We start from the raw sequence: 16,448 nt of genomic DNA on the forward strand, positions 1-16,448 counted from the left end.
GGAAGCGATGGGAGAGCGGCGAACAACGATAATTCTGCGCATGTGCACTGCGCGGAGTTGGGGGGGGGGAGTAGGAGTTGCGCGTGCGCAAAAGTGTTGGGAAAGCCCAAGGGGGGTTGGAGGCGGTATTGACAGCTGTGAAGGCAGCCCGCGTTCCCGGCATGCCCCGGGGCGGCGGGGTTGGCTCTAACGAATTTGAATGAGGAGCCTCAGCGCTTTCGGCGCCATTTTCGAGTGATGCCTGATCTCATCAATCTAGCGGGTGAGGCGGGATAACCTGTCCGAGAGTATATCGCTACTAGGACTCCACCGAAAAAATCACTAAAAAAATCGCCAAAAATTACTTCGAGCAAAAGGCAATCAGCGGAGTTTCGCCAGGGTTGGCGCAGTCGGTAAGACCTTGAAGTAACCGAGCGGGACTCGGGAGGTGGTTGTAGGACCGGCAGGCGGTGGGGGGTGCAGAGAGTGGGCACTGGGTACGCCCTCATTTTAATTGCTAAAAATGCAAGGAGATAAGGTTGGGGGTAATAGGGTGTCAGCGAGCTGGCAGCTGCGGGCAGAATGTGGCGGGAGCACGGAGATACGGGAACGTGGGGGGAGGGGAGTTGCAGTTTGAGCGGGACGCAGACGGCCTGCAGCGGAGCAGCCGCCGCCCAGCGGATCTGTCAGCGGGACCCCCTGCCCGGGGACCCAGACGAGGCGAGGCGGGGCTCCGCAGGTTGCAGCTCCTTGACAGGAGGAGGGGGACGAACACCCCCTCCCCCATTGCGGAGCCGAGCGTTCTTCCATCGCAATTTACCCAGCCGGTTGACGGTCGTCTTCTCGTGATAAAAAGTTAAGATAGGCGGAAAATTGAGGACCCGGAGGAGCGGGTACCTCCTGTCTGTCAGTCGTGCGGGACCCAACCCTGTATATTGTCGTCTGACGCTAAAGCGTTAGGTGCCCGAGGAAAGTGAGTTTCACAAGGCCGACCTCCGGCTCTGAGCGCCTCGGTCCGGGCCGGGGTAGCACTGACCGGGTCTGGTTTTGCCAATTTGGGCCAGATGGGGCGGGGGCAGTCTCTTGCGGTTTTAGTGGGCTCCCAGGAAAGATGCTGGGCTTTCGCTTTTTTGCTTGGGATTTTTGTCATTTGCTTTCCTGGTGTTGTCCTTGGGGGGAGGGGGGAGGTGTTATTGGGTGAGATGAAAGATGAGGCTTCAAGTACGCGATTTCCTTCTTTGCGATTTCCTCCGAGTCGCACTTTTCTTAAAATTTTTCCTTCTCCAGTCTTTGAAACGTGTCGCAAGGAAAAGAAGCAATCTGTGAAACAGTATTGATGTTCTCCTCCCGAAAAGTCCTTACCCGGACAACTTAGTGGTAGTTTTGCAATCCCCACCTTTTCTTGGGAACTCTCTTGACTTTGAGGCAGAGGGAATAGGACTGTTGTCTTTTCCTTTAGTGATTATTTTGTTGTTGTTGTTGTTTTAGCTCGCAGTTTCTACCAATTCTCACTCGACAACTCTTGAGAGATATAAGCCAGTGATGGCTTTAAGTAATACTTTATAGATAATGACCTTTATAAAAATTTCTCACTAAAGATATATTGAATCTGGAATCCTTTTTCTACCCCGAAGGCGCCGCTAGATTAACCCTTTGCTGGCGTGATGGTTTGCGGGTGGGGTACACGGTTCTGGGTTGCGAATATGCAGGAGATGGTTTTTGCAACAGCTATTCAATTGTTCCGCAAAGAGGAATAACGCTTCCAGAGAACCGCAATCACACACTCTTCAGGACGCCTGCCTGAAGAGTTTTCCCTCTGGAATTGATGTAACGATTGATTGGTCTCTTATTTCTATAAAGACTGGGGGACCCGCCCTCACTAAGAATCTTTCCCCGATGAGAATAAGAAAGCGCAAAGTGATGTTTTTCAAATTCTGTGTAACGGAGCTCCCAAAACACCGGACTTGTTATCCCCTGATTGGCTGGAAGGAAGCGGGACTGGGGGGTTTGAATGTTAAACACTAGATTATAATTCTCGACTTTACGAAAATTTGTATTTTTAGAAAACCACGGAAATAGCTACAAACGTTAAGACGAGGAGTCAAAAAAAAAAAGCTGGTGTTTAACATTTTTTCAGAAAGAACCTTCGAGTGTTTCTGAAATATATATTAAAAGTAAAACTGAGGAGGCAATTTTCGCAAAGTCGTAATTCTGCTGGATAAAATTGCAATACTTTTATATATTTGCCCTGTTCTCTGTTGGATAAAAACTGAGTTAGGCATTTAGGGTTTTGATTCCTTTGACACAAATTTTTCATTTTAAACTACATATATTTAGATGCAGATTATGAGAATTTTGATGAAAAGAAACTTATTTTTTTTGATGTTTAGAAAGCTTTTACACATTTTTCATAAAAATTGATATATTTTAAAGACTTTTCACATCTAATTTAGAATATATTGGTTTTACTAATTCAGCTAATGCAGTGGACTTAAAACTTTTTTTACAAGAAATTTATGTTGCTTAACACAGTACAACAGGTAAGTATGCACAGGTGCGTATATATGATTTCATTCCTTTGCTAAATTCATTATGAAGAAATATATTTCATACAACAATATGGCGTGTTGTGTTTTATTTGGTTGATTATAAGTAGATTTTTTTTCTTGAGACAGCCGTCAGTACATTTCTGTTTATTGCCAAGCTTGTCATTTCGTTTAGTTGCATCTTGATAAAAGGTAGGTGTGGTTTTCAAAGAAAATCAGCAAACTCACAGATAAACAGGATAGCTGTAGATGCTTTTTAAAAGTTTTTTAAAATTTAATAGAAATTTATGTGCTTTTATGAGTAGAGGTTGAAATTTTGAAACAGGAGTTTGTATTCTCACATTAGGTCAAATATGCATTGTTAGGAAATATTCAAATGAAAAAATCCTATGACTTTCATAAATCTTTGCAGGACTGTAAATATAATTTGTATTAATAAGTAGAATAGCGGAGTTTAGAAATTGTATTATTTTGTGTTGTCTTTATAACAAGAATTGTAACTGCTGAACCTGTGTTCATTACCTTTTTTCAAAGTTGTTTTATTTTCAATCTCATTAAAATTTCATTTGAAAGTACCAATTCTCTGTAATATTTGATTTGATGAAATTGTAGAAGACCCCATCTCAATTTTAAATGTAATTTCTCCTATATATCAGAACTAGTGGGTTTTGCTTTTTTTACTATTATTTTGTTTTTTTCTTTTTTTGTTTTAGTTTTCATGTAAATTATTATATGATTTGGAGAATTTTGAGGGCGGAGTGGAGGAAGGCTTTTAAATTCCACAAGGCTGGTTAAATTTACCATACCTTTTTAGCACTTTGGTTTATGAGGTTTTTTTGTTTGGGGGTAATGGCCGAAGGATTGTTTTGCTTAATAAGTCATTTTTATAAGAAGTGAAGGATTCCTTTTTTTAAAATACTACACTTAAAGCTTGAGAGTACACTAGCACCTAAATAAAATCCACAGCATTCAAATATTTTTCTTTTTTTATGTGATGCTAAATAAGAGGAAGATTTTGGGTTTAGATTTGTGGGCATATAGGTTTTAGTTCCAACAGATGCGTATGATTATTTTATTTTGTATATTATCCATATTTCTCTGCAGAAATTGATAATTCTAATTTATTTTCTATTGTAAGGGCTAGAAAAGTCATATTACACCACAGGAAAACAATAGTAGGGAAAGGTGTTGCTACAGTAGCTCAACTCTTTTTAAAGTCATATTTACATATTATGGGGGAGAAGGATCTAGAGAAGTATCAGTCTTCCTAGTAGCATTGATTTTATTTGTTTGCCCTTCGTACTGTTTTTAAAAATCGTGGTAAAAGTGCAGTTTTAGATTTTGTTTTAATGCTGTCAACTTGTTTTAGTTGTACATATACAAATTGTAGCCTCAGTTGTTTCCATGTAATACTATTTTTTCTTATCAGATTAATATCACTTTTAATGTTTATTATGAACTGGAGCTAAGGATGACAGTTTCAAAATAACTTTTTGTATTTTGGATTCCTTATTTCATCAGACTTTGTATACTACATATTTTTTGTTTTTGTTTTGTAAAGACATATTTTTATTCATTTATTTATTGGTGTGTAGTAACAATTCAGAATGTAACAAAGTACTTCAATCCAAAAATAGTCGATTGAGTTTACATAAAGAAAAAAAAGCCCAGAAGACTATATAGATATATTTTCTACATGATACATAAGCTTTCTTCAATTAATCAAACAATATAAATTTACACACTATTTTGAATTTTTATTCTACAGAAACTTGTCTCATTTTAAAAAATAACTGACCTAAAATTGGCTTTTGTCTGTTAATTCTTTTGTTTAATGAAGCTTAATGATCCTCACATTTATTTTATTTTAACCCTTTTTTAGAAGAAACAGGTTATTGGTCTGATTATAATTAGATAACACAACTTAGAAAGAATTGTCTTATTAAAATATTAGCGAATATACAATTTTGTTCTTTTTCTTTTTTTTTTTTAATTCGGCTACTTAGAAACTGTGTGTCAGGCAACTAATTTTGGCATGTAATTAGAATTCAAACTGACTTGCTGAAATTTGGTAGCCCCTCTCTTAAGACCAAACAGAATCAGTAATAAACTACCACTTTCTTTCAAATAAGTGTTGAAAATGAGATGAAGCCATTTTGCATTTAACTTTTACAAGTGACAGCATTAGAGCTTAAAAGTTGTGACTTTCTTATTATAAGAGTCATGTCAGTTTTAGAATATCACAATGCATGTTTATATATTTGTCTGATTATTTGCATGTACAAATGACTAGAGCCTTCCTATAAGTAGTGCTTTTTGGTAGGGAAACGATTTCCTTTTCCCTTTTTTTTCCCTCTTGCCTGTCTTAGAGATGCTTTAAAATATCTTTCTTTTAGGAAAATAAGTTTCAAATATTAGAATTAATATTAAGTATATGCAAATTTTATTCTTAATATTTCTTATCAAATTATGACAAGTTTAATATACTTTTGCTTAATCCTGTCTTATTTCACTAGAGAATCTTTGCATAGGAGAGACTTGTCATGGATTCTATTTTTTGTAATAGATTTCAGTTGTACTATTTCAAGGGTTTTTTTACATTTTTATCACTTAGTTTAGTATTTGTCTTGTATTTGAACTTCTTTTATCCTATTATCTAGTATCTTTTGTTTTTCTACTATTTAAAAACTTAACATTTGGCATGGAGTAATATTGATGTCTACTGTTTTCCTTCTGTTAACTTTAACGTTAAGATACCTTAATTTTCAGAGTGCTCACGTATATAAAATTTTGTATCCGTTGAGGAAGACAATAGAAATGATTTAAATTTTTTTAAATGTCATGGTATTTGTATTGGTGTTTGTGGGGGGGGGTGGTTTTTGCCATTAAACAATCAAATATTTGGCAGCACAAGAATAAAGGATTATTTGGTTTTCATTTCTCTACCTGAGCTATTTTAAATAAAAGTGAAAAACTCAGTATTATGGTTCACACGTGTATTACAAGTCTTTGGTAATTTAACAAGTTAATATTTTTATACAGTTGATTGCTGCTAAATCATTAAGATTTAGGTGAAAAATGAAAAAGCAACTCACATACATTGGGTTACACCACCTCTACTTGGAAACATTTAAAAACCCATTGGCCCGCTAGTCACCATCCCCCATTTATTACTTATATTTTCATTTGTTTAAAGAGTAAGTTCTAAATTTTCTTCTGTTAGAATTGTGATGTCTTAAAATATTTGGAAATATCAATATTGCTCAGGCATGACAAAAGATGAAAATTGAAAATGGTAATTTCTGTTATTAAACATTTGATAATTTGAGGAGAAAGGAATTTAAAAATCTGTCTCCATCCCTTGAGTAATTTTTAAACTGTATGGATTTTATGAGTTGTAGAAGCACAAACTATATCTCCAGTATTTTCCTTATGAGTCCCCTTTACCAGTTCTCTTAACACCTACTTAGATACACACACACAGTTTTGAAAATGAATGCTCTCAAGAGAAATTAAATCAGAAAACTATTAATCTGGTTTGTTCAAAGAGGCTTTGAATGATAAAGCATATCACAGGTGTTTCTAATCAAGTTATTTTTATTTAAATAACATTATTTTCAAGTTAGTGGGGGTTTTTTGAACACAGGCAAAATTGAGGTCATTCTGAAGACCTTACCTCTGTTCAGGGATCCACTGTAGAACTGCAGGAGGTGGAAATCTGTTGAGTGTCTTCATGCTATAATACATGACATTTTTATTGCAGGTTTTAACCTTTAGGACAGAGCCAATTCTGGAGAAGTTAACTTCTTTGATTGAACACTCACATAATGCGTTGGAACATGATAGGAGATTAAGGTATACTAATGAATTTTAAAAGTATGAAATTTTACATCTTGTAATTAGGCTAGACAGTTGGTTAAGATAGAACTTTTAGGTGTGCTAAAAAAGTAAAAATTTATTAATACACAGAAATCATCCTGTGAAGTGCCGTGGTTGAGTGCTCTTGCTTATTAAAACTTAAGATTTTCGAAATATAGTTGATGTTCTCATCACCTTGCATTAGGTCAAACTCCAACTGAATTTATTCTAAAAATAAGCATATATAGTGGTTTTTTATTTCTCCTCTTAAGGTTATTACAGTGTTATATGTAAAAAAAATTAAATAGTGGACTTTTCATCTTATGAAATGGAAGATTTGAATCATGAAATTTGGTGCTTGGCTATGTGACAAGAATATTGGTAGGTAGAGCCTATAAAATTAGATAAGATTAATGAGACTATTTGAGGGGAATTTAAAGTATCCCAAGTAGTATCCTAACCAAAAGTGGCAAATTGGTTGAAACTGAAAAACCCACTTTCATAACCAGAAACTAATATCTTACTGATAAGTACTCTGAATAAAATATTTAAATTGTTCATATCAAAAGTTGCAAACTCTTTAAAAATAAATTGTGAATACCAAATTTTCTAGTGACATTGTTTTTTTCCTCCAGAATACCTTATAACAACCACTCTAATAGCATAATTTCTTTGATTTTTATAGTTTGGATTGAAAATTTCAGGTACTCAGCTAATAAAATTCTTGATTGTTTTCAAAGTGGTAATCTGATATAATGAAAATGAACTTATCGAACAGTATTACTAAATTTTACTTGATTAATTTTTGCATAGTAAAGTATTAACCACATGATAAAATGTTATCCATATTTTTGAAACTATTTGCTAGATAAAGTGAGGTTTAGTAAAATATACTATAACTTTTTCTTTAAATATTTTTCACCTGAAAATATTTATTTTATTAAGATATTGGGAATTACAAAGGTTTGTTTTCATAACAAAGTTGTAATTTAGTCTTAAGAGGTGCAATTATTATTGTGGTCACAGAATTGCTTTTATTTTTAAACAATGTTAAGTTTTTTTTTTTTTAAGAAAATTCTCAGATGCATGTTTAAGAATGTTTGAAAATTAAGATAATATATCAAAATCCTAAACTAATATTGGATGTTTCTGTGTTAGTACATATTAGGTAGATAATCCAGGAATGTAGATCCATTAACACTTATGGTTAAATAAAATGTTAAAAATAGAAATCAGTTTAATATAAGGATAAAGTTCAGGTATTGGTATCATTATACTGTAAGGTATCTGAGATAAATTAGAATGTCTCTTCATAACGTTAATTTGTGAATTTTATGAAAAACAGCTTAGTTTGAATAGGATGAAAATATAATATTCTCACCTTTAATATAACCAGTGTTTTCCAGATTAGAGAACATTAAGATGAAAAGTAAAAAGTACGGTTTCTGAGTGTCTGAAACTAAAATCCAGGTCCAATTTATCACTTTCAAGCCAGATATTTTCATACACAGCTTAAAAGAACTAAATGGGTTGAAGAGAGGCAGCTTTTGAGTTTATAGTGCAAAGACATAATCCAGAGTTGTTCCTCATTTAGAAAGTTTATGATTTGTATTCTTTGAAGTTGTCGAAACTTATTGTTTGGACACAAATACTTAGCATCATAAAATTGTCCTCTCTATAGCTACATACTGGCTTAAAAACTTCCAAAGTTTGAGCTTAGTAAATAATTTAATATCTAAAAGACTCAGTGCACTTGTATGTGGTCGGTTCTTACAGGGTAAGAAACTTTAACCTAATTTGTAGTATGTGTTATTTTAGGAGACAGATTAATAAGGGCTTTTACTGCAAAAATGTGATTGGCTATCTTTTTACTACCTTTCAAGGGTAGTTTTGTAAGGATTTTGGCTATTAAATTCGCATACCTGATTATTTCTAGCTAAGTCTAAAAATAAATATATATATTTCATTATATCAGAATTTGGGGGAAAGGATTTATTGAGTTATCTTTTTTTCAGTGATAAATTTATATCTTGTTTGTGCAATATTTATATTTTTGGTTAAATACATTTTCAGGGTTAAATAACATTCATTTTCAGGAGAAATTCTTAACTATTTCTAAAATACAGTTATACTGCCAGTGTTCCTATTTTATTGAAATAGTTATCCTTAGGAGTTAAGAATATTTGGATAAACTACAGTAGAGGTAATTTAACATATCTATGTATGAGAGGACTTGAAATTAGTTCTCATTGATGTACAATGCCAATTTATAAGGACAACTTATATCTTAAGCAATTCGTTAGCTATAACAACTTTAATATTTTATAGTGTTGCTGAGGTATCATTAAAAAGTAAATACAATTATCATGATAAAAGTTTTTATATGTTCGAAGAAATTTTGTACTTTTTTTTTACTAGCAAATACATTTTTAATCTATTTCTATTTTTTTCAAATAAGACCTATTGCATCAGTTATATTTTCTGATAAGCATTTTCAAAAGTTAATGTGAGGATATAAATTTTTTATTAAATAGTATTCTGAAGTAGAATTTCAGTTCTCAGCACCACAAACCACACTTTAGATATTTTATTAACATATGATTTGCCTTAGTTTTACTTTCCTATTTTCGTGGTTAGAGTCACTTGAAAGAGAAACATGCAGCCTGTTTTACATGTAGCTGCTAAGACTGATTAATCTACTGGTTAATAGTTTATTAACTATTTTTTAAGTTTAGAACTTAGTTTTTACAAATCCTTTGATATTTGCTGTTAGTTTTTTATTATATAGTTTTCATACTAAATACATACATATGATTTTATTATCCTGTGATCCTCAGAATTATTTTTTATTTTTACTATTAGCATTATTTGTTTCTTATTGAGCTGCTCAGCAGAAAAATTATTTTTTCAGTTTCGATAAAAGATTGGCTTTTTTTTAAAAAATATCTTAATTTTAAATATTGCTATATTTTATACTTTTAATAAAGCTCAAACCTAGCCTTGACCTGGTATTATTTAATTTTATCAGCCAATTCTAGCATTTTAAAAATTGATAAATTTCCTAAGTTTCCTAACTTTTAAAATATTTTTCAGAATCAAAAATTGGTGTTAAAAGAGAATTGCATTTAAATTTAAAGTTGTAAGTTCATAAATAGCATCCCATTTAAAGATAATTTGTTAGAACAGTTTCTATTTCTGACGCATCAATTGATATTATGTACTAAGTTTTTAACTTCATATTACACATTTAACATAAGTAAATTACCTGTGGAAATTTTTTTAATAGATGCAGTTGTTGTAAAATCTCATTACTTTGTTAATAGTGTCTGATGTCAAACATATGGTGGTGATTAGACATGTAGAACCTGGGAGCCTGGAGCTTTATATCAGCAAAATATAATTTCATTTCTTGATTCAAGTTTAGATACTTTTTTATTTTCCAGGAAATTAGTTAGGAAAAATACTCTATAAATTTACTGTGAACTTGGATAGAACTCTTCTGAGAATTTGTGTAATTGAGCAGTTAAATCTAAACGGAGCTGAGGATCATTATACATGTCATTAATTTTCTTTCTTAGGTATATTATAGGTTCCCTTTCTAATCAAAACACCATTTTGTCTTTCCTTCTCTCTCATCTCACTTTTTAAAGAAAAAATTCCTGCTTAAGTAAGTCTGCTGTTTATTACTGTAAGCAGACCTGATAGGTAAGTTGGGCTGAACCATTTTTTTTTTTTTTCCTGTGTTCTATATGCTTTTCTCACTTTGCTGCTTCAGCAGCAGCAACAGTGAATAAACAAGTATCACCACAGCCCTTGTTCTTCTCCCTTACAGCTGGGAGCAGGGCCTGGGAGATTGCTGCTTCTTGTCAGCTGTTGTACATAATAGCATCAAATATGCAATAATGGTGGCCAAAGGAGCCTGCACCCACAAGCCTTTATAGATCAGGTGGGAAGGGCCCAACTGTCAGTGTAACCCATGTATAGTATAATGAGTAATTCTTTGACAAAAAGGTGTTTTCTTCCCAAAGTAGCATAAAGAGAACAGAAAATACTTACAGTTCTTAGACTCATTATTTTTTACTGTTTACTCTGGTTCTAGTTAATGTAATTTTTATTCAGTTAATTTTACAGAACTGAATAGAAACATCTTGCTTTTGGAAGTTTGAATGTTATGTTTCATGTTTTTCACTTTTAAGCTGGTAGACTGGAAAAAATTAATAATTAGTTACTGATAACACAAGTTAGGTAATATATTGAGAAAAGAAAAGTTGACTATGGCCACACAGTAGTGTTTCTTTTACTTTCGGCCATATTCTGAGCCCAAATTATCTTTCTTACAGCCAGTCTAGACAAGGCCAAATACTTATTGATTTCACTGTAACTAAAGAGAACAGCACCCTGTACTACATAGTATTGCATATAACTAAATGCAAAACATGTTGCAGGTAGAAACTCATAAGTCTTTACTTTTACTCACTATTAAAATAATGTCATGTCTAGAAAGTTAAGATTATTCTAAATCTTTTGAAAACAGGACTTTATAATTTCAAATAGTATAGAAGAGTTTTTTGATTTTACAATTTAAGTTTGTACAGATTTGCATAACCTAAATATTTACATATTTTCCTCCTCTTTGGTATCTAAATAATTCCAATTGGTTGTAATTATAGGAAAGTAAGTAATGGATTTCTAAAGTTCTAATTTCATTTGTACCATTCTTGCCGGAAACGACAACTGATATTTTATTTTAGTGTATGAGCCTAATGTCCTGATTTAAAGTCCAACATATGCAATAGCATTCTTTTAAAAAAGATATCTATAGTTTTTCCCTGGTCATCTTTATCAAAATCACAACTAATCACTCCCACTGTTAATATTTTCCCTTATAGTAAACTTGGAACATTAGTTCTCAGCTATTATTATCAAAAAGAGCTTTGTCGTAGTATGTGTTCAGTTATCTGAAATAATTAATGAGCCCACAACCTGGTTTAGTATTGTGAAGTCAAACATACTCAACCATAAATTGAGGTTACTTTTTTTTGTTTCTAATATTCTGAAATATTTTCTTTAATATGTTGATGTAATTTAACAAATAACATATTAATGACTGTTAACCTATCCTTAATCAAAAAGTGAGTTACATAAACCTTTACATTGCAAACACCTTGTTTTTAGTCTAATTACTGTGTAAAATGTCTGGGGACCACCTGTGTCAGAATAACCTAGAATAAAACATTTTTCCAGACCTGCTGAATCAGAATCTGGAGCTGCGGCTCAGGAATTTGTATTTTTTATAGACTGTGAATTTTTTTTTTTGAGAAGTGCCACATGTAAGAAGCACTGCCCAAAGTGAAATGAAAGAGGCTTCTTCACAGCAATAAACCATTTCCATTTTATGCTTCCCGCCCCACTTTGGTCATTGTAAATAAGCTCAATAACTAATTTTGAATTTCGTCATTTCTACCACATTAGTCCTAGATTAATTCTTGGTATTTCTTCAGTTACATGAGGAAAATGTGTATTATGAGAGCTTTATTTTTGTGCAAGTACCTGGGTCCAAATTTTAGTCTGTTCTATTTGTTTAGATATTTAGTATACCTATACTTGATCCCTTAAGAATTTTTTAAAGTTTCATCTAGATAGTAGCTATTTTTCTTAAAAGTACTTCCAAATATTGGGAAAATCCAAATAAGGCAACCTTTTTTATGCTGCTTATGGGAGCATTTGACAAAATTCTAGTAAAGTTGAAGATACACGTAGACTTGAACCCACCAGGTCCGTTCCTAGACATTCTAGATAAACTTATACGTGTGATAAAATCTTGTTTATTTTTACTTTTAATAGGAAAAACTGGAAAACAACGTAAATGTTAAGCAACAGGAGAATGGCAAATTGTGACAGTCATGTTATGAACTGTTCGTTATACTGCTATTTAAGTGAGAGCTATGTGTATTATGGATGAATGACGAAAATAAGCTGCAAAAGGTTATAAACTATGACATTTATATAAAATACATATGTGGTGTGATAACATTTATATAAAGTAATAGTGTAAAAGTATGCATAGGAAATAAATACTAAATTCAGTATTGTGATTGTACCTCAGGGGAAAGGGGAATGCCAGGATATGTATAAAAGAGACTCAACTATATGTGTAGCCTTTTTTCTTAAAAAAATAATAAATTAACAAAGTAAGGATGGCAGAATATTAGAATTCAATATAGGTGGATTAGAGGGCCGGGGTAGGATGTGGGGATTCATTTGGTATTCTCTTGGTTTTTCTGTGGATTTGAAATATTTATTTTTTTCAAATATATGAAAAAAATGTGCTGTCCTTTTCTTGGTGAAGATATTTCTACAATAAGATGTACGCTAGGAATGCTCCTATAAGAGTATAGATGGATAGATTTATTCAATTTTTCTATTCTGTGACTTGTAATAGTAATAAGTGCTTAACCATTAGTTGGCATAAGAACTTCAATTTATATGTCCCACAGAAATCAAACATTCTAACCAACTTAAGTTTCTAGAATATTTTTAAATTATTTTATTTTTAAAGATATGTTGTAATGTCCTCTTTTGCATACTAGCTTATAATCCTTCCTACTCTTAGAAGGACAACAATGAAAACATTTTCTCTTATCACTACTCTTTCATTATTCTTTAATTCAGGCAGTTTCACAATTATATTTTCTCGTGGCCATAGAGCATAGCATTATTTTCAGAAATTTCTTTATACATTTTACTCCACCTTAAGCTTTGTACTTATACTGTTTTATAATAGAATTCTTAAAACTGGAAAATATATAGATTTTTAGATTTTGCAGTAGCATACATGTATGTGTGTGTATGTCATGGAGAGGGAGAGAAGAAAGGAGAGATAGATAGATTGTGGTTAGTCTTCAGGTGTGATTTTAAATTTATCTTAAGATATTTGCTATTATATGATGTTCTCCAGAAGCTCAGTATGCTTTAAATTAGACATTGAAGTATGAGTTTTAATTATACTTAACATATTAAACTTTTGAACTTCAAGAAGGTAATAGTAATAGAAAAGTGAATTTTAAAAACTAATGGTAATTCTCTGGACTGAAATATATAAATGCTGCTGCTGTGTTTTATAATATGTGATTATCAACCTCTGTTGAATTTTGTAATTCATATAATGTGATCAAATTTTTAAAGTCTTCATTTTAATCTTTTTTCTAGGTTTAATAATAAGGAAATGAAGACCATAATATAACAGCCCCCTACTAAATTTCAGCAGTTCTTACCGTGTAAGTACTAACTCGCAGTCCCCCACCATTGCTATAAAAAGTTACTATTTGATGTCATGTTTTGCTTTATTTCTGAACTTTTTTCTACCATCCTAAATTACAGCTTTCTAACCTCCCCTTACCTCCAATATCCTGAAGTTTGGTATTAATTTAATCCAATTTAGGGCAAGAATAATGAATGCCATTGCTTTAGGTAACTTTTCTATTAGAGTATTTTATGGCTAGACTCTAAATCTCTAAATCTGAGAATCACAATTTTTAATCCTTTTCTTTGAAAGGAATTTACAAATAAGTAATGGTCTTATCATTATTTAGGTTCATTGAAAGTTTTTTATGGTTTATATATTAGAAGTATCTTCTCCACTTGAGAAGTAGTTTTTCCATGATTTTTTATTTTTAATGTTTTGCTAGGGTTACACTTCAGACTTCTTTGTGAAGTCATTAAAATTTAGCTGTTAAAAATCAGGAGGTGGGAAAAACAGGAAAGCAGTCCCTTTTCCTTCCTTTAACATATGCACATGCACACATCTTTTCTTAGAATAAGAAACGTTTTTACCCAGATCCATTTAACTTTTGAGCAACTAATAAATTCTAAGGGAATAATTCTAACAGGTTAGCTGAAATTAATATCCTACCCCTAGAAAAACTCTCAAATCTAGGTCATGATAAATTAATAAGGTACTTATTTCCCTAAAAGTATTTAAGACCCTATACCAAAAAGATTCATTTCTATCTATTGCTTGAATTAATTCTGCATCTCTAAATAAGAGAAACTGAAGTACAGCTTTTTCTGTTCTTGATGTCGAGGGATGGCCCTGTTTAAATGAAAACTAGTACTTCACATGTTTTTCTTACAGTATCTCATACCATTGCATTAGTGACTCAGTAAATAATGTATGTGTGTCAAGGAGTGACCTTAATACCATAGATGATTAGCCATTGAACTCAAGTAATTTTTAGGGTAGAAATCAATTAAATATTACAAATTTTTAATAATGAGTCAGTTTGAAGAGTAGTAGCCAAATGCCAAAGGTCACTTCTTTTTCTAATTTTTTCCCTTTATATTTTTGTCTCCAGAAAACTAGAATGGAAACATTTGCAAATCCCCAAAGAATCCTATATAATCCAGGCTTGGGTTTCCTAATTGGTCCCTTGGAAGCCAGCTCAGCCTTTCTTCAACTTAACTCTTAGAAAAAGCAGTCTTTTCAACTCGTATTGCACTCTTACTGTATAGTGGAGGGCAGTCCACTTTTCAACAAGAAATAGGAATCATTTAACTTCTAACAGATTTATAAGCACAGATAATGTCATATTCTTAACCTCATTTCATCTTTATATATTTCTAAGCAAATGCCTTTCTTGGCTACTCTCCAGCATCTTTTAAACATAGGTTATTTGCAATATTTCATAGTTAGAATGCTTTCTGTTTGTTCTAGGTAGTGTGCTTAGCATTTCCTTTAATGTAAGATACTAAAGTGGTAATGTTTCCAATTAAACAATACCCAGAAAAATAGCTACGTAGTGACAATAATCAGTGATTCTGTATGATTGTGTATTACCTCTTTTATTTTTTTGTTTGTTTAATAGCATTATTTTTTTAAGATAGAGATTTTTTTAAGTTATTCACTTGTGTAGATGTTCCAGAAGTTGTGGAATGTTGGTGTTCCATATATTTGATATTATCAGAATTAAAGAATGACAGGGCTTTGGGCCCATTTTTACAAATTGACTAAAGAGATAAAATATTTTTCAAGTTTATCAGTTTAAAGCTCAAATTTTTGTTGCTTAACATAAAACATTCAGCCTTATTTCTTTTCTTTTTTCCAATTTTTTCTTTTTTGAGCTATGTTTTGATTTTTTTCTCATTGTATGTTGGGGTACCTATACTTAAGTTATGTAATTCTGTTATGCGAATTTAAAATAACTATATCACTTGGTGCTAAGTAAAATATCTTTAGTTGTATTGTCAGCAGTTAAGATAATTGTTTCGATCTTAAGACATTGACTTTATAATGAGGAAACAGAAGATAAAGCAGAAAATTCACCATTCAGTGCTATCAGTGTTTGTAGTCCCTTAAAAAAAGTGATAGAAAATGTTACTTTGTGAATCAAGAGACTTATTAAATTTGTGTGCTCTCAAGAGCTAGGCTAGTAAAAAGAAATGACAAAAATTATTTCTCTGAGTGATTTTCAAAAGTTCTTAGAAATATTACTAAGTTAGCAATAGCATAGTAATATCATGTAATTATACCATTTTAGAAAATATTGTCAGTTCTTGAATTATAAATAATGTAAATGTGAGACTGAAAGTACACCAGATAAAATAAGAATATTGTAATCAGGGCAGTAAGTAATCAATATGGCAAATGATATAAAATCTGTTGTGTTCTCAGTAAAAATGTAATGCTTCTGGTATGCGTCACTAGATACAACTGAGTTTTTCTATTTTTTAATTTATTTGTCATGGAAATTTGTGTAAATTACTGTCTGCCTATGCCAATCATGAGGAAATTTTAATTGTCTTGAATAACTTTACAATATAAATATTACTGGGAGAAAGGTGCGCCAAAAGAGAAAAAACAAATTGCTCTTTCGGCACATGGATTAGTAGTAAAAGCTCTTATAATCCAAAGCACAAAGATTTATAAGGGGGCTTGGGCCATATATTTAAATTATATAATTCTTTTGTATAGGCTTTGCAAACTTTACTGATAGGATCAATTGATATTAATTTAGTTACTATATCAAATCTAGGCTCTTAAAGCTGTATATTCTATAATTTCTTAAC

At 32.1% G+C, this 16,448-nt stretch overlaps 1 protein-coding gene across 17 annotated transcripts in view; it reads left to right on the forward strand.

Annotated features, from left to right (window-relative positions):
* The window catches only part of LOC107510012 (WAS/WASL-interacting protein family member 1-like), a 106,868-nt gene that overhangs the window by 39,694 nt on the left and 50,726 nt on the right, over positions 1–16,448 (forward strand). For 7 of the 17 annotated variants that reach the window (XM_036228537.1, XM_036228539.1, XM_036228542.1 and 4 more), the window contains exons 1-2: positions 25–6,380; positions 13,593–13,660. The gene's annotated coding sequence lies outside the window, so the exon portion shown is untranslated. Of the gene's footprint in view, positions 1–24; positions 6,381–10,033; positions 12,369–13,592; positions 13,661–16,448 lie in introns of those variants that run through there. The other 10 variants (XM_036228550.1, XM_036228552.1, XM_036228553.1 and 7 more) reach the window with 6 other exon arrangements.

The sequence above is a fragment of the Rousettus aegyptiacus genome, unplaced genomic scaffold, assembly GCF_014176215.1.
Source record: "Rousettus aegyptiacus isolate mRouAeg1 unplaced genomic scaffold, mRouAeg1.p scaffold_m13_p_11, whole genome shotgun sequence".
Classification (NCBI taxonomy): Eukaryota; Metazoa; Chordata; class Mammalia; order Chiroptera; family Pteropodidae; genus Rousettus; species Rousettus aegyptiacus.